Source organism: Astyanax mexicanus, chromosome 3 (assembly GCF_023375975.1).
Source record: "Astyanax mexicanus isolate ESR-SI-001 chromosome 3, AstMex3_surface, whole genome shotgun sequence".
Lineage (NCBI taxonomy): Eukaryota > Metazoa > Chordata > Actinopteri > Characiformes > Acestrorhamphidae > Astyanax > Astyanax mexicanus.
The window spans coordinates 24,062,231-24,084,705 of record NC_064410.1 but is presented as its reverse complement, the minus strand read 5'-3'; positions in this window follow the sequence as shown (position 1 = coordinate 24,084,705).

The following is a 22,475-nucleotide window of genomic DNA, read 5'->3' as shown; positions in this document are numbered from 1 at the left end:
GACCCCGCGGTATGTCGTTTTGGTGAAAATTTTGACCAATCATGAAACATTGTTTTTTTCATGAAAAATTACTCAAATGAGTGGGGAAATGCATGGACATGGTATATTGGACCAAATTTTGCTCAGAAATGCGACAAAAAGCACTTTTCAATTTTTGACCCAAATCAGAAAAACGCGTAGACCCGCGGTATGTCGTTTTGGTGAAAATTTTGACCAATCATAAAACCCTGGTTTTTTTCATGAAAAATTACTCAAATGAGTGGGGAAATGCATGGACATGGTGTATTGGACCAAATTTTGCTCAGAAATGCGACAAAAAGCACTTTTCAATTTTTGACCCAAATCAGAAAAACGCGTAGACCCGCGGTATGTCGTTTTGGTGAAAATTTTGACCAATCATGAAACCTTGGTTTTTTTCATGAAAAATTACTCAAATGAGTGGGGAAATGCATGGACATGGTATATTGGACCAAATTTTGCTCAGAAATGCTACAAAAAGCACTTTTCAATTTTTGACCCAAATCAGAAAAACGCGTAGACCCGCGGTATGTCGTTTTGGTGAAAATTTTGACCAATCATGAAACCTTGTTTTTTTCATGAAAAATTACTCAAATAAGTGGGGAAATGCATGGACATGGTATATTGGACCAAATTTTGCTCAGAAATGTGACAAAAAGCACTTTTCAATTTTTGACCCAAATCAGAAAAACGCGTAGACCCGCGGTATGTCGTTTTGGTGAAAATTTTGACCAATCATAAAACCTTGTTTTTTTCATGAAAAATTACTCAAATGAGTGGGGAAATGCATGGACATGGTATATTGGACCAAATTTTGCTCAGAAATGCGACAAAAAGCACTTTTCAATTTTTGACCCAAATCAGAAAAACGGGTAGACCCGCGGTATGTCGTTTTGGTGAAAATTTTGACCAATCATAAAACCTTGGTTTTTTTCATGAAAAATTACTCAAATGAGTGGGGAAATGCATGGACATGGTATATTGGACCAAATTTTGCTCAGAAATGCGACAAAAAGCACTTTTAAATTTTTGACCCAAATCAGAAAAACGTGTAGACCCGCGGTATGTCGTTTTGGTGAAAATTTTGACCAATCATGAAACCTTGTTTTTTTCATGAAAAATTACTCAAATGAGTGGGGAAATGCATGGACATGGTATATTGGACCAAATTTTGCTCAGAAATGCGACAAAAAGCACTTTTCAATTTTTGACCCAAATCAGAAAAACGCATAGACCCGCGGTATGTCGTTTTGGTGAAAATTTTGACCAATCATGAAACCTTGTTTTTTTTTATGAAAAATTACTCAAATGAGTGGGGAAATGCATGGACATGGTATATTGGACCAAATTTTGCTCAGAAATGCGACAAAAAGCACTTTTCAATTTTTGACCCAAATCAGAAAAACGCGTAGACCCGCGGTATGTCGTTTTGGTGAAAATTTTGACCAATCATGAAACCTTGTTTTTTCATGAAAAATTACTCAAATGAGTGGGGAAATGCATGGACATGGTATATTGGACCAAATTTTGCTCAGAAATGCGACAAAAAGCACTTTTCAATTTTTGACCCAAATCAGAAAAACGCGTAGACCCGCGGTATGTCGTTTTGGTGAAAATTTTGACCAATCATGAATTCTTGTTTTTTTCATGAAAAATTACTCAAATGAGTGGGGAAATGCATGGACATGGTATATTGGACCAAATTTTGCTCAGAAATGCGACAAAAAGCACTTTTCAATTTTTGACCCAAATCAGAAAAACGCGTAGACCCCGCGGTATGTCGTTTTGGTGAAAATTTTGACCAATCATGAAACATTGTTTTTTTCATGAAAAATTACTCAAATGAGTGGGGAAATGCATGGACATGGTATATTGGACCAAATTTTGCTCAGAAATGCGACAAAAAGCACTTTTCAATTTTTGACCCAAATCAGAAAAACGCGTAGACCCGCGGTATGTCGTTTTGGTGAAAATTTTGACCAATCATAAAACCTTGTTTTTTTCATGAAAAATTACTCAAATGAGTGGGGAAATGCATGGACATGGTATATTGGACCAAATTTTGCTCAGAAATGTGACAAAAAGCACTTTTCAATTTTTGACCCAAATCAGAAAAACGCGTAGACCCGCGGTATGTCGTTTTGGTGAAAATTTTGAACAATCATAAAACCTTGTTTTTTTTCATGACAAATTACTCAAATGAGTGGGGAAATGCATGGACATGGTATATTGGACCAAATTTTGCTCAGAAATGCGACAAAAAGCACTTTTAAATTTTTGACCCAAATCAGAAAAACGTGTAGACCCGCGGTATGTCGTTTTGGTGAAAATTTTGACCAATCATGAAACCTTGTTTTTTTCATGAAAAATTACTCAAATGAGTGGGGAAATGCATGGACATGGTATATTGGACCAAATTTTGCTCAGAAATGCGACAAAAAGCACTTTTCAATTTTTGACCCAAATCAGAAAAACGCATAGACCCGCGGTATGTCGTTTTGGTGAAAATTTTGACCAATCATGAAACCTTGTTTTTTTCATGAAAAATTACTCAAATGAGTGGGGAAATGCATGGACATGGTATATTGGACCAAATTTTGCTCAGAAATGCGACAAAAAGCACTTTTCAATTTTTGACCCAAATCAGAAAAACGCGTAGACCCGCGGTATTTCGTTTTGGTGAAAATTTTGACCAATCATGAATTCTTGTTTTTTTCATGAAAAATTACTCAAATGAGTGGGGAAATGCATGGACATGGTATATTCGACCAAATTTTGCTCAGAAATGCGACAAAAAGCACTTTTCAATTTTTTACCCATATCAGAAAAACGCGTAGACCCGCGCTATGTCGTTTTGGTGAAAATTTTGACCAATCATGAAACCTTGTTTTTTTCATGAAAAATTACTCAAATGAGTGGGGAAATGCATGGACATGGTATATTGGACCAAATTTTGCTCAAAAAAGCGTCAAAAAGCACTTTTCAATTTTTGACCCAAAACAGAAAAAAACGCGTAGACCCGCGGTATGTCGTTTTGGTGAAAATTTTGACCAATCATAAAACCTTGGTTTTTTTCATGAAAAATTACTCAAATGAGTGGGGAAATGCATGGACATGGTATATTGGACCAAATTTTGCTCAGAAATGCGACAAAAAGCACTTTTCAATTTTTGACCCAAATCAGAAAAACGCGTAGACCCGCGGTATGTCGTTTTGGTGAAAATTTTGACCAATCATGAAACCTTGTTTTTTTCATGAAAAATTACTCAAATGAGTGGGGAAATGCATGGACATGGTATATTGGACCAAATTTTGCTCAGAAATGCGACAAAAAGCACTTTTCAATTTTTGACCCAAATAAGAAAAACGCGTAGACCCGCGCTATGTCGTTTTGGTGAAAATTTTGACCAATCATGAAACCTTGTTTTTTTCATGAAAAATTACTCAAATGAGTGGGGAAATGCATGGACATGGTATATTGGACCAAATTTTGCTCAGAAATGTGACAAAAAGCACTTTTCAAATTTTTACCCATATCAGAAAAACGCGTAGACCCGCGCTATGTCGTTTTGGTGAAAATTTTGACCAATCATGAAACCTTGTTTTTTTCATGAAAAATTACTCAAATGAGTGGGGAAATGCATGGACATGGTATATTGGACCAAATTTTGCTCAGAAATGCGACAAAAAGCACTTTTCAATTTTTGACCCAAATCAGAAAAACGCGTAGACCCGCGGTATGTCGTTTTGGTGAAAATTTTGACCAATCATGAAACCTTGTTTTTTTCATGAAAAATTACTCAAATGAGTGGGGAAATGCATGGACATGGTATATTGGACCAAATTTTGCTCAGAAATGCGACAAAAAGCACTTTTCAATTTTTGACCCAAATCAGAAAAACGCGTAGACCCGCGGTATGTCGTTTTGGTGAAAATTTTGACCAATCATGAAACCTTGTTTTTTTCATGAAAAATTACTCAAATGAGTGGGGAAATGCATGGACATGGTATATTGGACCAAATTTTGCGCAGAAATGCGACAAAAAGCACTTTTCAATTTTTGACCCAAATCAGAAAAACGCGTAGACCCGCGGTATGTCGTTTTGGTGAAAATTTTGAACAATCATAAAACCTTGGTTTTTTCATGAAAAATTACTCAAATGAGTGGGGAAATGCATGGACATGGTATATTGGACCAAATTTTTCTCAGAAATGCGACAAAAAGCACTTTTCAATTTTTGACCCAAATCAGAAAAACGCGTAGACCCGCGGTATGTCGTTTTGGTGAAAATTTTGACCAATCATAAAACCTTGTTTTTTTTCATGAAAAATTACTCAAATGAGTGGGGAAATGCATGGACATGGTATATTGGACCAAATTTTGCTCAGAAAGGCGACAAAAAGCACTTTTCAATTTTTGACCCAAATCAGAAAAACGCGTAGACCCGCGGTATGTCGTTTTGGTGAAAATTTTGACCAATCATAAAACCCTGGTTTTTTTCATGAAAAATTACTCAAATGAGTGGGGAAATGCATGGACATGGTGTATTGGACCAAATTTTGCTCAGAAATGCGACAAAAAGCACTTTTCAATTTTTGACCCAAATCAGAAAAACGCGTAGACCCGCGGTATGTCGTTTTGGTGAAAATTTTGACCAATCATGAAACCTTGGTTTTTTTCATGAAAAATTACTCAAATGAGTGGGGAAATGCATGGACATGGTATATTGGACCAAATTTTGCTCAGAAATGCTACAAAAAGCACTTTTCAATTTTTGACCCAAATCAGAAAAACGCGTAGACCCGCGGTATGTCGTTTTGGTGAAAATTTTGACCAATCATAAAACCTTGTTTTTTTCATGAAAAATTACTCAAATGAGTGGGGAAATGCATGGACATGGTATATTGGACCAAATTTTGCTCAGAAATGTGACAAAAAGCACTTTTCAATTTTTGACCCAAATCAGAAAAACGCGTAGACCCGCGGTATGTCGTTTTGATGAAAATTTTGACCAATCATAAAACCTTGTTTTTTTCATGAAAAATTACTCAAATGAGTGGGGAAATGCATGGACATGGTATATTGGACCAAATTTTGCTCAGAAATGCGACAAAAAGCACTTTTCAATTTTTAACCCATATCAGAAAAACGCGTAGACCCGCGCTATGTCGTTTTGGTGAAAATTTTGACCAATCATGAAACCTTGTTTTTTTCATGAAAAATTACTCAAATGAGTGGGGAAATGCATGGACATGGTATATTGGACCAAATTTTGCTCAGAAATGCGACAAAAAGCACTTTTCAATTTTTGACCCAAATCAGAAAAACGCGTAGACCCGCGGTATGTCGTTTTGGTGAAAATTTTGACCAATCATGAAACCTTGTTTTTTTCATGAAAAATTACTCAAATGAGTGGGGAAATGCATGGACATGGTATATTGGACAAAATTTTGCTCAGAAATACGACAAAAAGCACTTTTCAATTTTTGACCCAAATCAGAAAAACGCGTAGACCCGCGGTATGTCGTTTTGGTGAAAATTTTGACCAATCATGAAACCTTGTTTTTTTCATGAAAAATTACTCAAATGAGTGGGGAAATGCATGGACATGGTATATTGGACCAAATTTTGCTCAGAAATGCGACAAAAAACACTTTTCAATTTTTGACCCAAATCAGAAAAACGCGTAGACCCGCGGTATGTCGTTTTGGTGAAAATTTTGACCAATCATGAAACCTTGTTTTTTTCATGAAAAATTACTCAAATGAGCGGGGAAATGCATGGACATGGTATATTGGACCAAATTTTGCGCAGAAATGCGACAAAAAGCACTTTTCAATTTTTGACCCAAATCAGAAAAACGCGTAGACCCGCGGTATGTCGTTTTGGTGAAATTTTTGAACAATCATAAAACCTTGGTTTTTTTCATGAAAAATTACTCAAATGAGTGGGGAAATGCATGGACATGGTATATTGGACCAAATTTTGCTCAGAAATGCGACAAAAAGCACTTTTCAATTTTTGACCCAAATCAGAAAAACGCGTAGACCCGCGGTATGTCGTTTTGGTGAAAATTTTGACCAATCATGAAACCTTGTTTTTTTCATGAAAAATTACTCAAATGAGTGGGGAAATGCATGGACATTGTATATTGGACCAAATTTTGCTCAGAAATGCGACAAAAAGCACTTTTCAATTTTTGACCCAAATCAGAAAAACGCGTAGACCCGCGGTATGTCGTTTTGGTGAAAATTTTGACCAATCATGAAACCTTGTTTTTTTCATGAAAAATTACTCAAATGAGTGGGGAAATGCATGGACATGGTATATTGGACCAAATTTTGCTCAGAAATGCGACAAAAAGCACTTTTCAATTTTTGACCCAAATCAGAAAAACGCGTAGACCCGCGGTATGTCGTTTTGGTGAAAATTTTGACCAATCATGAAACCTTGTTTTTTTCATGAAAAATTACTCAAATGAGTGGGGAAATGCATGGACATGGTATATTGGACCAAATTTTGCTCAGAAATGCGACAAAAAGCACTTTTCAATTTTTGACCCAAATCAGAAAAACGCGTAGACCCGCGCTATGTCGTTTTGCTGAAAATTTTGACCAATCATGAAACCTTGTTTTTTTCATGAAAAATTACTCAAATGAGTGGGGAAATGCATGGACATGGTATATTGGACCAAATTTTGCTCAGAAATGTGACAAAAAGCACTTTTCAATTTTTTACCCATATCAGAAAAACGCGTAGACCCGCGGTATGTCGTTTTGGTGAAAATTTTGACCAATCATGAAACCTTGTTTTTTTCATGAAAAATTACTCAAATGAGTGGGGAAATGCATGGACATGGTATATTGGACCAAATTTTGCTCAGAAATGCGACAAAAAGCACTTTTCAATTTTTGACCCAAATCAGAAAAACGCGTAGACCCGCGCTATGTCGTTTTGCTGAAAATTTTGACCAATCATGAAACCTTGTTTTTTTCATGAAAAATTACTCAAATGAGTGGGGAAATGCATGGACATGGTATATTGGACCAAATTTTGCTCAGAAATGTGACAAAAAGCACTTTTCAATTTTTTACCCATATCAGAAAAACGCGTAGACCCGCGCTATGTCGTTTTGGTGAAAATTTTGACCAATCATGAAACCTTGTTTTTTTCATGAAAAATTACTCAAATGAGTGGGGAAATGCATGGACATGGTATATTGGACCAAATTTTGCTCAGAAATGCGACAAAAAGCACTTTTCAATTTTTGACCCAAATCAGAAAAACGCGTAGACCCGCGCTATGTCGTTTTGGTGAAAATTTTGACCAATCATGAAACCTTGTTTTTTTTCATGAAAAATTACTCAAATGAGTGGGGAAATGCATGGACATGGTATATTGGACCAAATTTTGCTCAGAAATGCGACAAAAAGCACTTTTCAATTTCTGACCCAAATCAGAAAAACGCGTAGACCCGCGGTATGTCGTTTTGGTGAAAATTTTGACCAATCATGAAACCTTGTTTTTTTCATGAAAAATTACTCAAATGAGTGGGGAAATGCATGGACATGGTATATTGGACCAAATTTTGCTCAGAAATGCGACAAAAAGCACTTTTAAATTTTTGACCCAAATCAGAAAAACGCGTAGACCCGCGGTATGTCGTTTTGGTGAAAATTTTGACCAATCATGAAACCTTGTTTTTTTCATGAAAAATTACTCAAATGAGTGGGGAAATGCATGGACATGGTATATTGGACCAAATTTTGCTCAGAAATGCGACAAAAAGCACTTTTCAATTTTTGACCCAAATCAGAAAAACGCGTAGACCCGCGCTATGTCGTTTTGCTGAAAATTTTGACCAATCATGAAACCTTGTTTTTTTCATGAAAAATTACTCAAATGAGTGGGGAAATGCATGGACATGGTATATTGGACCAAATTTTGCTCAGAAATGTGACAAAAAGCACTTTTCAATTTTTTACCCATATCAAAAAAACGCGTAGACCCGCGCTATGTCGTTTTGGTGAAAATTTTGACCAATCATGAAACCTTGTTTTTTTCATGAAAAATTACTCAAATGAGTGGGGAAATGCATGGACATGGTATATTGGACCAAATTTTGCTCAGAAATGCGACAAAAAGCACTTTTCAATTTTTGACCCAAATCAGAAAAACGCGTAGACCCGCGGTATGTCGTTTTGGTGAAAATTTTGACCAATCATGAAACCTTGTTTTTTTCATGAAAAATTACTCAAATGAGTGGGGAAATGCATGGACATGGTATATTGGACCAAATTTTGCTCAGAAATGCGACAAAAAGCACTTTTAAATTTTTGACCCAAATCAGAAAAACGCGTAGACCCGCGGTATGTCGTTTTGGTGAAAATTTTGACCAATCATGAAACCTTGTTTTTTTCATGAAAAATTACTCAAATGAGTGGGGAAATGCATGGACATGGTATATTGGACCAAATTTTGCTCAGAAATGCGACAAAAAGCACTTTTCAATTTTTGACCCAAATCAGAAAAACGCGTAGACCCGCGCTATGTCGTTTTGCTGAAAATTTTGACCAATCATGAAACCTTGTTTTTTTCATGAAAAATTACTCAAATGAGTGGGGAAATGCATGGACATGGTATATTGGACCAAATTTTGCTCAGAAATGCGACAAAAAGCACTTTTCAATTTTTGACCCAAATCAGAAAAACGCGTAGACCCGCGCTATGTCGTTTTGGTGAAAATTTTGACCAATCATGAAACCTTGTTTTTTTCATGAAAAATTACTCAAATGAGTGGGGAAATGCATGGACATGGTATATTGGACCAAATTTTGCTCAGAAATGCGACAAAAAGCACTTTTCAATTTTTGACCCAAATCAGAAAAACGCGTAGACCCGCTGTATGTCGTTTTGGTGAAAATTTTGACCAATCATGAAACCTTGTTTTTTTCATGAAAAATTACTCAAATGAGTGGGGAAATGCATGGACATGGTATATTGGACCAAATTTTGCTCAGAAATGCGACAAAAAGCACTTTTCAATTTTTGACCCAAATCAGAAAAACGCGTAGACCCGCGCTATGTCGTTTTGGTGAAAATTTTGACCAATCATGAAACATTGTTTTTTTCATGAAAAATTACTCAAATGAGTGGGGAAATGCATGGACATGGTATATTGGACCAAATTTTGCTCAAAAAAGCGTCAAAAAGCACTTTTCAATTTTTGACCCAAATCAGAAAAACGCGTAGACCCGCAGTATGTCGTTTTGGTGAAAATTTTGACCAATCATAAAACCTTGGTTTTTTTTCATGAAAAATTACTCAAATGAGTGGGGAAATGCATGGACAGGGTATATTGGACCAAATTTTGCTCAGAAATGCGACAAAAAGCACTTTTCAATTTTTGACCCAAATCAGAAAAACGCGTAGACCCGCGGTATGTCGTTTTGGTGAAAATTTTGACCAATCATGAAACCTTGTTTTTTTCATGAAAAATTACTCAAATGAGTGGGGAAATGCATGGACATGGTATATTGGACCAAATTTTGCCCAGAAAGGCGACAAAAAGCACTTTTCAATTTTTGACCCAAATCAGAAAAACGCGTAGACCCGCGGTATGTCGTTTTGGTGAAAATTTTGACCAATCATGAAACCTTGTTTTTTTCATGAAAAATTACTCAAATGAGCGGGGAAATGCATGGACATGGTATATTGGACCAAATTTTGCGCAGAAATGCGACAAAAAGCACTTTTCAATTTTTGACCCAAATCAGAAAAACGCGTAGACCCGCGGTATGTCGTTTTGGTGAAAATTTTGAACAATCATAAAACCTTGGTTTTTTTCATGAAAAATTACTCAAATGAGTGGGGAAATGCATGGACATGGTATATTGGACCAAATTTTGCTCAGAAATGCGACAAAAAGCACTTTTCAATTTTTGACCCAAATCAGAAAAACGCGTAGACCCGCGGTATGTCGTTTTGGTGAAAACTTTGACCAATCATGAAACCTTGTTTTTTTCATGAAAAATTACTCAAATGAGTGGGGAAATGCATGGACATGGTATATTGGACCAAATTTTGCTCAGAAATGCGACAAAAAGCACTTTTCAATTTTTGACCCAAATCAGAAAAACGCGTAGACCCGCGGTATGTCGTTTTGGTGAAAATTTTGACCAATCATAAAACCTTGGTTTTTTTCATGAAAAATTACTCAAATGAGTGGGGAAATGCATGGACATGGTATATTGGACCAAATTTTGCTCAGAAATGCGACAAAAAGCACTTTTCAATTTTTGACCCAAATCAGAAAAACGCGTAGACCCGCGGTATGTCGTTTTGGTGAAAATTTTGACCAATCATGAAACCTTGTTTTTTTCATGAAAAATTACTCAAATGAGTGGGGAAATGCATGGACATGGTATATTGGACAAAATTTTGCTCAGAAATGCTACAAAAAGCACTTTTCAATTTTTGACCCAAATCAGAAAAACGCGTAGACCCGCGGTATGTCGTTTTGGTGAAAATTTTGACCAATCATGAAACCTTGTTTTTTTCATGAAAAATTACTCAAATGAGTGGGGAAATGCATGGACATGGTATATTGGACCAAATTTTGCTCAGAAATGCGACAAAAAGCACTTTTCAATTTTTGACCCAAATCAGAAAAACGTGTAGACCCGCGGTATGTCGTTTTGGTGAAAATTTTGACCAATCATAAAACCTTGGTTTTTTTCATGAAAAATTACTCAAATGAGTGGGGAAATGCATGGACATGGTATATTGGACCAAATTTTGCTCAGAAATGCGACAAAAAGCACTTTTAAATTTTTGACCCAAATCAGAAAAACGTGTAGACCCGCGGTATGTCGTTTTGGTGAAAATTTTGACCAATCATGAAACCTTGTTTTTTTCATGAAAAATTACTCAAATGAGTGGGGAAATGCATGGACATGGTATATTGGACCAAATTTTGCTCAGAAATGCGACAAAAAGCACTTTTCAATTTTTGACCCAAATCAGAAAAACGCATAGACCCGCGGTATGTCGTTTTGGTGAAAATTTTGACCAATCATGAAACCTTGTTTTTTTTTATGAAAAATTACTCAAATGAGTGGGGAAATGCATGGACATGGTATATTGGACCAAATTTTGCTCAGAAATGCGACAAAAAGCACTTTTCAATTTTTGACCCAAATCAGAAAAACGCGTAGACCCGCGGTATGTCGTTTTGGTGAAAATTTTGACCAATCATGAAACCTTGTTTTTTTCATGGAAAATTACTCAAATGAGTGGGGAAATGCATGGACATGGTATATTGGACCAAATTTTGCTCAGAAATGCGACAAAAAGCACTTTTCAATTTTTGACCCAAATCAGAAAAACGCGTAGACCCGCGGTATGTCGTTTTGGTGAAAATTTTGACCAATCATGAATTCTTGTTTTTTTCATGAAAAATTACTCAAATGAGTGGGGAAATGCATGGACATGGTATATTGGACCAAATTTTGCTCAAAAAAGCGTCAAAAAGCACTTTTCAATTTTTGACCCAAATCAGAAAAACGCGTAGACCCGCAGTATGTCATTTTGGTGAAAATTTTGACCAATCATAAAACCTTGTTTTTTTCATGAAAAATTACTCAAATGAGTGGGGAAATGCATGGACATGGTATATTGGACCAAATTTTGCTCAGAAATGCGACAAAAAGCACTTTTCAATTTTTGACCCAAATCAGAAAAACGCGTAGACCCGCGGTATGTCGTTTTGGTGAAAATTTTGACCAATCATGAATTCTTGTTTTTTTCATGAAAAATTACTCAAATGAGCGGGGAAATGCATGGACATGGTATATTGGACCAAATTTTGCTCAAAAAAGCGTCAAAAAGCACTTTTTTCAATTTTTGACCCAAATCAGAAAAACGCGTAGACCCGCGGTATGTCGTTTTGGTGAAAATTTTGACCAATCATAAAACCTTGTTTTTTTTCATGAAAAATTACTCAAATGAGTGGGGAAATGCATGGACATGGTATATTGGACCAAATTTTGCTCAGAAATGCGACAAAAAGCACTTTTCAATTTTTGACCCAAATCAGAAAAACGCGTAGACCCGCGTATGTCGTTTTGGTGAAAATTTTGACCAATCATGAAACCTTGTTTTTTTCATGAAAAATTACTCAAATGAGTGGGGAAATGCATGGACATGGTATATTGGACCAAATTTTGCTCAGAAATGCGACAAAAAACACTTTTCAATTTTTGACCCAAATCAGAAAAACGCGTAGACCCGCGGTATGTCGTTTTGGTGAAAATTTTGACCAATCATGAAACCTTGTTTTTTTCATGAAAAATTACTCAAATGAGTGGGGAAATGCATGGACATGGTATATTGGACCAAATTTTGCTCAGAAATGCGACAAAAAGCACTTTTCAATTTTTGACCCAAATCAGAAAAACGCGTAGACCCGCGGTATGTCGTTTTGGTGAAAATTTTGACCAATCATGAAACCTTGTTTTTTTCATGAAAAATTACTCAAATGAGTGGGGAAATGCATGGACATGGTATATTGGATCAAATTTTGCTCAGAAATGCGTCAAAAAGCACTTTTCAATTTTTGACCCAAATCAGAAAAACGCGTAGACCCGCGGTATGTCGTTTTGGTGAAAATTTTGACCAATCATGAAACCTTGTTTTTTTCATGAAAAATTACTCAAATGAGTGGGGAAATGCATGGACATGGTATATTGGACCAAATTTTGCTCAGAAATGCGACAAAAAGCACTTTTAAATTTTTGACCCAAATCAGAAAAACGTGTAGACCCGCGGTATGTCGTTTTGGTGAAAATTTTGAACAATCATGAAAACCTTGTTTTTTTCATGAAAAATTACTCAAATGAGTGGGGAAATGCATGGACATGGTATATTGGACCAAATTTTGCTCAGAAATGCGACAAAAAGCACTTTTCAATTTTTGACCCAAATCAGAAAAACGCGTAGACCCGCGGTATGTCGTTTTGGTGAAAATTTTGAACAATCATAAAACCTTGGTTTTTTTCATGAAAAATTACTCAAATGAGTGGGGAAATGCATGGACATGGTATATTGGACCAAATTTTGTTCAGAAATGCGACAAAAAGCACTTTTCAATTTTTGACCCAAATCAGAAAAACGCGTAGACCCGCGGTATGTCGTTTTGGTGAAAATTTTGACCAATCATGAAACCTTGTTTTTTTCATGAAAAATTACTCAAATGAGTGGGGAAATGCATGGACATGGTATATTGGACCAAATTTTGCTCAGAAATGCGACAAAAAGCACTTTTCAATTTTTGACCCAAATCAGAAAAACGCGTAGACCCGCGGTATGTCGTTTTGGTGAAAATTTTGACCAATCATGAATTCTTGTTTTTTTCATGAAAAAATTACTCAAATGAGTGGGGAAATGCATGGACATGGTATATTGGACCAAATTTTGCTCAGAAATGCGACAAAATCACTTTTCAATTTTTTACCCATATCAGAAAAACGCGTAGACCCGCGCTATGTCGTTTTGGTGAAAATTTTGACCAATCATGAAACCTTGTTTTTTTCATGAAAAATTACTCAAATGAGTTGGGAAATGCATGGACATGGTATATTGGACCAAATTTTGCTCAGAAATGCGACAAAAAGCACTTTTCAATTTTTGACCCAAATCAGAAAAACGCGTAGACCCGCGCTATGTCGTTTTGGTGAAAATTTTGACCAATCATAAAACCTTGGTTTTTTTCATGAAAAATTACTCAAATGAGTGGGGAAATGCATGGACATGGTATATTGGACCAAATTTTGCTCAGAAAGGCGACAAGAAGCACTTTTCAATTTTTGACCCAAATCAGAAAAACGCGTAGACCCGCGGTATGTCGTTTTGGTGAAAATTTTGACCAATCATAAAACCTTGTTTTTTTCATGAAAAATTACTCAAATGAGTGGGGAAATGCATGGACATGGTATATTGGACCAAATTTTGCTCAAAAAAGCGTCAAAAAGCACTTTTTTCAATTTTTGACCCAAATCAGAAAAACGCGTAGACCCGCGGTATGTCGTTTTGGTGAAAATTTTGACCAATCATAAAACCTTGTTTTTTTTCATGAAAAATTACTCAAATGAGTGGGGAAATGCATGGACATGGTATATTGGACCAAATTTTGCTCAGAAATGCGACAAAAAGCACTTTTCAATTTTTGACCCAAATCAGAAAAACGCGTAGACCCGCGTATGTCGTTTTGGTGAAAATTTTGACCAATCATGAAACCTTGTTTTTTTCATGAAAAATTACTCAAATGAGTGGGGAAATGCATGGACATGGTATATTGGACCAAATTTTGCTCAGAAATGCGACAAAAAACACTTTTCAATTTTTGACCCAAATCAGAAAAACGCGTAGACCCGCGGTATGTCGTTTTGGTGAAAATTTTGACCAATCATGAAACCTTGTTTTTTTCATGAAAAATTACTCAAATGAGTGGGGAAATGCATGGACATGGTATATTGGACCAAATTTTGCTCAGAAATGCGACAAAAAGCACTTTTCAATTTTTGACCCAAATCAGAAAAACGCGTAGACCCGCGGTATGTCGTTTTGGTGAAAATTTTGACCAATCATGAAACCTTGTTTTTTTCATGAAAAATTACTCAAATGAGTGGGGAAATGCATGGACATGGTATATTGGATCAAATTTTGCTCAGAAATGCGTCAAAAAGCACTTTTCAATTTTTGACCCAAATCAGAAAAACGCGTAGACCCGCGGTATGTCGTTTTGGTGAAAATTTTGACCAATCATGAAACCTTGTTTTTTTCATGAAAAATTACTCAAATGAGTGGGGAAATGCATGGACATGGTATATTGGACGAATTTTGCTCAGAAATGCGACAAAAAGCACTTTTAAATTTTTGACCCAAATCAGAAAAACGTGTAGACCCGCGGTATGTCGTTTTGGTGAAAATTTTGAACAATCATGAAAACCTTGTTTTTTTCATGAAAAATTACTCAAATGAGTGGGGAAATGCATGGACATGGTATATTGGACCAAATTTTGCTCAGAAATGCGACAAAAAGCACTTTTCAATTTTTGACCCAAATCAGAAAAACGCGTAGACCCGCGGTATGTCGTTTTGGTGAAAATTTTGAACAATCATAAAACCTTGGTTTTTTTCATGAAAAATTACTCAAATGAGTGGGGAAATGCATGGACATGGTATATTGGACCAAATTTTGTTCAGAAATGCGACAAAAAGCACTTTTCAATTTTTGACCCAAATCAGAAAAACGCGTAGACCCGCGGTATGTCGTTTTGGTGAAAATTTTGACCAATCATGAAACCTTGTTTTTTTCATGAAAAATTACTCAAATGAGTGGGGAAATGCATGGACATGGTATATTGGACCAAATTTTGCTCAGAAATGCGACAAAAAGCACTTTTCAATTTTTGACCCAAATCAGAAAAACGCGTAGACCCGCGGTATGTCGTTTTGGTGAAAATTTTGACCAATCATGAATTCTTGTTTTTTTCATGAAAAAATTACTCAAATGAGTGGGGAAATGCATGGACATGGTATATTGGACCAAATTTTGCTCAGAAATGCGACAAAAAGCACTTTTCAATTTTTGACCCAAATCAGAAAAACGCGTAGACCCGCGGTATGTCGTTTTGGTGAAAATTTTGACCAATCATAAAACCTTGTTTTTTTATGAAAAATTACTCAAATGAGTGGGGAAATGCATGGACATGGTATATTGGACCAAATTTTGCTCAGAAATGCGACAAAAAGCACTTTTCAATTTTTTACCCATATCAGAAAAACGCGTAGACCCGCGCTATGTCGTTTTGGTGAAAATTTTGACCAATCATGAAACCTTGTTTTTTTCATGAAAAATTACTCAAATGAGTGGGGAAATGCATGGACATGGTATATTGGACCAAATTTTGCTCAAAAAAGCGTCAAAAAGCACTTTTCAATTTTTGACCCAAATCAGAAAAACGCGTAGACCCGCGGTATGTCGTTTTGGTGAAAATTTTGACCAATCATAAAACCTTGGTTTTTTTCATGAAAAATTACTCAAATGAGTGGGGAAATGCATGGACATGGTATATTGGACAAAATTTTGCTCAGAAATGCTACAAAAAGCACTTTTCAATTTTTGACCCAAATCAGAAAAACGCGTAGACCCGCGGTATGTCGTTTTGGTGAAAATTTTGACCAATCATAAAACCTTGGTTTTTTTCATGAAAAATTACTCAAATGAGTGGGGAAATGCATGGACATGGTATATTGGACCAAATTTTGCTCAGAAAGGCGACAAGTAGCACTTTTCAATTTTTGACCCAAATCAGAAAAACGCGTAAACCCGCGGTATGTCGTTTTGGTGAAAATTTTGACCAATCATGAAACCTTGTTTTTTTCATGAAAAATTACTCAAATGAGTGGGGAAATGCATGGACATGGTATATTGGACCAAATTTTGCTCAGAAATGCGACAAAAAGCACTTTTCAATTTTTGACCCAAATCAGAAAAACGCGTAGACCCGCGGTATGTCGTTTTGGTGAAAATTTTGACCAATCATAAAACCTTGGTTTTTTTCATGAAAAATTACTCAAATGAGTGGGGAAATGCATGGACATGGTATATTGGACCAAATTTTGCTCAGAAATGCGACAAAAAGCACTTTTCAATTTTTGACCCAAATCAGAAAAACGCGTAGACCCGCGGTATGTCGTTTTGGTGAAAATTTTGACCAATCATGAAACCTTGTTTTTTTCATGAAAAATTACTCAAATGAGTGGGGAAATGCATGGACATGGTATATTGGACAAAATTTTGCTCAGAAATGCTACAAAAAGCACTTTTCAATTTTTGACCCAAATCAGAAAAACGCGTAGACCCGCGGTATGTCGTTTTGGTGAAAATTTTGACCAATCATGAAACCTTGGTTTTTTTCATGAAAAATTACTCAAATGAGTGGGGAAATGCATGGACATGGTATATTGGACCAAATTTTGCTCAGAAATGCGACAAAAAGCAATTTTCAATTTTTGACCCAAATCAGAAAAACGCGTAGACCCCGCGGTATGTCGTTTTGGTGAAAATTTTGACCAATCATAAAACCTTGGTTTTTTTCATGAAAAATTACTCAAATGAGTGGGGAAATGCATGGACATGGTATATTGGACCAAATTTTGCTCAGAAATGCGACAAAAAGCACTTTTCAATTTTTGACCCAAATCAGAAAAACGCGTATGTCGTTTTGGTGAAAATTTTGACCAATCATAAAACCTTGTTTTTTTCATGAAAAATTACTCAAATGAGTGGGGAAATGCATGGACATGGTATATTGGACCAAATTTTGCTCAGAAATGTGACAAAAAGCACTTTTCAATTTTTGACCCAAATCAGAAAAACGCGTAGACCCGCGGTATGTCGTTTTGGTGAAAATTTTGACCAATCATAAAACCTTGGTTTTTTTCATGACAAATTACTCAAATGAGTGGGGAAATGCATGGACATGGTATATTGGACCAAATTTTGCTCAGAAATGCGACAAAAAGCACTTTTAAATTTTTGACCCAAATCAGAAAAACGTGTAGACCCGCGGTATGTCGTTTTGGTGAAAATTTTGACCAATCATGAAACCTTGTTTTTTTCATGAAAAATTACTCAAATGAGTGGGGAAATGCATGGACATGGTATATTGGACCAAATTTTGCTCAGAAATGCGACAAAAAGCACTTTTCAATTTTTGACCCAAATCAGAAAAACGCATAGACCCGCGGTATGTCGTTTTGGTGAAAATTTTGACCAATCATGAAACCTTGTTTTTTTCATGAAAAATTACTCAAATGAGTGGGGAAATGCATGGACATGGTATATTGGACCAAATTTTGCTCAGAAATGCGACAAAAAGCACTTTTCAATTTTTGACCCAAATCAGAAAAACGCGTAGACCCGCGGTATGTCGTTTTGGTGAAAATTTTGACCAATCATGAATTCTTGTTTTTTTCATGAAAAATTACTCAAATGAGTGGGGAAATGCATGGACATGGTATATTCGACCAAATTTTGCTCAGAAATGCGACAAAAAGCACTTTTCAATTTTTTACCCATATCAGAAAAACGCGTAGACCCGCGCTATGTCGTTTTGGTGAAAATTTTGACCAATCATGAAACCTTGTTTTTTTCATGAAAAATTACTCAAATGAGTGGGGAAATGCATGGACATGGTATATTGGACCAAATTTTGCTCAAAAAAGCGTCAAAAAGCACTTTTCAATTTTTGACCCAAATCAGAAAAACGCGTAGACCCGCGGTATGTCGTTTTGGTGAAAATTTTGACCAATCATAAAACCTTGGTTTTTTTCATGAAAAATTACTCAAATGAGTGGGGAAATGCATGGACATGGTATATTGGACCAAATTTTGCTCAGAAATGCGACAAAAAGCACTTTTCAATTTTTGACCCAAATCAGAAAAACGCGTAGACCCGCGGTATGTCGTTTTGGTGAAAATTTTGACCAATCATGAAACCTTGTTTTTTTCATGAAAAATTACTCAAATGAGTGGGGAAATGCATGGACATGGTATATTGGACCAAATTTTGCTCAGAAATGCGACAAAAAGCACTTTTCAATTTTTGACCCAAATAAGAAAAACGCGTAGACCCGCGCTATGTCGTTTTGGTGAAAATTTTGACCAATCATGAAACCTTGTTTTTTTCATGAAAAATTACTCAAATGAGTGGGGAAATGCATGGACATGGTATATTGGACCAAATTTTGCTCAGAAATGCGACAAAAAGCACTTTTCAATTTTTGACCCAAATCAGAAAAACGCGTAGACCCGCGGTATGTCGTTTTGGTGAAAATTTTGACCAATCATGAAACCTTGTTTTTTTCATGAAAAATTACTCAAATGAGTGCGGAAATGCATGGACATGGTATATTGGACCAAATTTTGCTCAGAAATGCGACAAAAAGCACTTTTCAATTTTTGACCCAAATCAGAAAAACGCGTAGACCCGCGGTATGTCGTTTTGGTGAAAATTTTGAACAATCATAAAACCTTGTTTTTTTCATGAAAAATTACTCAAATGAGTGGGGAAATGCATGGACATGGTATATTGGACCAAATTTTTCTCAGAAATGCGACAAAAAGCACTTTTCAATTTTTGACCCAAATCAGAAAAACGCGTAGACCCGCGGTATGTCGTTTTGGTGAAAATTTTGACCAATCATAAAACCTTGTTTTTTTTCATGAAAAATTACTCAAATGAGTGGGGAAATGCATGGACATGGTATATTGGACCAAATTTTGCTCAGAAAGGCGACAAAAAGCACTTTTCAATTTTTGACCCAAATCAGAAAAACGCGTAGACCCGCGGTATGTCGTTTTGGTGAAAATTTTGACCAATCATAAAACCCTGGTTTTTTTCATGAAAAATTACTCAAATGAGTGGGGAAATGCATGGACATGGTGTATTGGACCAAATTTTGCTCAGAAATGCGACAAAAAGCACTTTTCAATTTTTGACCCAAATCAGAAAAACGCGTAGACCCGCGGTATGTCGTTTTGGTGAAAATTTTGACCAATCATGAAACCTTGGTTTTTTTCATGAAAAATTACTCAAATGAGTGGGGAAATGCATGGACATGGTATATTGGACCAAATTTTGCTCAGAAATGCTACAAAAAGCACTTTTCAATTTTTGACCCAAATCAGAAAAACGCGTAGACCCGCGGTATGTCGTTTTGGTGAAAATTTTGACCAATCATGAAACCTTGTTTTTTTCATGAAAAATTACTCAAATGAGTGGGGAAATGCATGGACATGGTATATTGGACCAAATTTTGCTCAGAAATGCGACAAAAAGCACTTTTCAATTTTTGACCCAAATCAGAAAAACGCGTAGACCCGCGGTATGTCGTTTTGGTGAAAATTTTGACCAATCATAAAACCTTGGTTTTTTTCATGAAAAATTACTCAAATGAGTGGGGAAATGCATGGACATGGTATATTGGACCAAATTTTGCTCAGAAATGCGACAAAAAGCACTTTTAAATTTTTGACCCAAATCAGAAAAACGTGTAGACCCGCGGTATGTCGTTTTGGTGAAAATTTTGACCAATCATGAAACCTTGTTTTTTTCATGAAAAATTACTCAAATGAGTGGGGAAATGCATGGACATGGTATATTGGACCAAATTTTGCTCAGAAATGCGACAAAAAGCACTTTTCAATTTTTGACCCAAATCAGAAAAACGCATAGACCCGCGGTATGTCGTTTTGGTGAAAATTTTGACCAATAATGAAACCTTGTTTTTTTCATGAAAAATTACTCAAATGAGTGGGGAAATGCATGGACATGGTATATTGGACCAAATTTTGCTCAGAAATGCGACAAAAAGCACTTTTCAATTTTTGACCCAAATCAGAAAAACGCGTAGACCCGCGGTATGTCGTTTTGGTGAAAATTTTGACCAATCATGAATTCTTGTTTTTTTCATGAAAAATTACTCAAATGAGTGGGGAAATGCATGGACATGGTATATTGGACCAAATTTTGCTCAGAAATGCGACAAAAAGCACTTTTCAATTTTTGACCCAAATCAGAAAAACGCGTAGACCCGCGGTATGTCGTTTTGGTGAAAATTTTGACCAATCATGAAACATTGTTTTTTTCATGAAAAATTACTCAAATGAGTGGGGAAATGCATGGACATGGTATATTGGACCAAATTTTGCTCAGAAATGCGACAAAAAGCACTTTTCAATTTTTGACCCAAATCAGAAAAACGCGTAGACCCGCGGTATGTCGTTTTGGTGAAAATTTTGACCAATCATAAAACCTTGTTTTTTTCATGAAAAATTACTCAAATGAGTGGGGAAATGCATGGACATGGTATATTGGACCAAATTTTGCTCAGAAATGTGACAAAAAGCACTTTTCAATTTTTGACCCAAATCAGAAAAACGCGTAGACCCGCGGTATGTCGTTTTGGTGAAAATTTTGACCAATCATGAAACCTTGTTTTTTTCATGAAAAATTACTCAAATGAGTGGGGAAATGCATGGACATGGTATATTGGACCAAATTTTGCTCAGAAATGCGACAAAAAGCACTTTTCAATTTTTGACCCAAATCAGAAAAACGCGTAGACCCGCGGTATGTCGTTTTGGTGAAAATTTTGAACAATCATAAAACCTTGGTTTTTTCATGAAAAATTACTCAAATGAGTGGGGAAATGCATGGACATGGTATATTGGACCAAATTTTTCTCAGAAATGCGACAAAAAGCACTTTTCAATTTTTGACCCAAATCAGAAAAACGCGTAGACCCGCGGTATGTCGTTTTGGTGAAAATTTTGACCAATCATAAAACCTTGTTTTTTTTCATGAAAAATTACTCAAATGAGTGGGGAAATGCATGGACATGGTATATTGGACCAAATTTTGCTCAGAAAGGCGACAAAAAGCACTTTTCAATTTTTGACCCAAATCAGAAAAACGCGTAGACCCGCGGTATGTCGTTTTGGTGAAAATTTTGACCAATCATAAAACCCTGTTTTTTTTCATGAAAAATTACTCAAATGAGTGGGGAAATGCATGGACATGGTGTATTGGACCAAATTTTGCTCAGAAATGCGACAAAAAGCACTTTTCAATTTTTTACCCAAATCAGAAAAACGCGTAGACCCGCGGTATGTCGTTTTGGTGAAAATTTTGACCAATCATGAAACCTTGGTTTTTTTCATGAAAAATTACTCAAATGAGTGGGGAAATGCATGGACATGGTATATTGGACCAAATTTTGCTCAGAAATGCTACAAAAAGCACTTTTCAATTTTTGACCCAAATCAGAAAAACGCGTAGACCCGCGGTATGTCGTTTTGGTGAAAATTTTGACCAATCATGAAACCTTGTTTTTTTCATGAAAAATTACTCAAATGAGTGGGGAAATGCATGGACATGGTATATTGGACCAAATTTTGCTCAGAAATGCGACAAAAAGCACTTTTCAATTTTTGACCCAAATCAGAAAAACGCGTAGACCCGCGGTATGTCGTTTTGGTGAAAATTTTGACCAATCATAAAACCTTGGTTTTTTTCATGAAAAATTACTCAAATGAGTGGGGAAATGCATGGACATGGTATATTGGACCAAATTTTGCTCAGAAATGCGACAAAAAGCACTTTTAAATTTTTGACCCAAATCAGAAAAACGTGTAGACCCGCGGTATGTCGTTTTGGTGAAAATTTTGACCAATCATGAAACCTTGTTTTTTTCATGAAAAATTACTCAAATGAGTGGGGAAATGCATGGACATGGTATATTGGACCAAATTTTGCTCAGAAATGCGACAAAAAGCACTTTTCAATTTTTGACCCAAATCAGAAAAACGCATAGACCCGCGGTATGT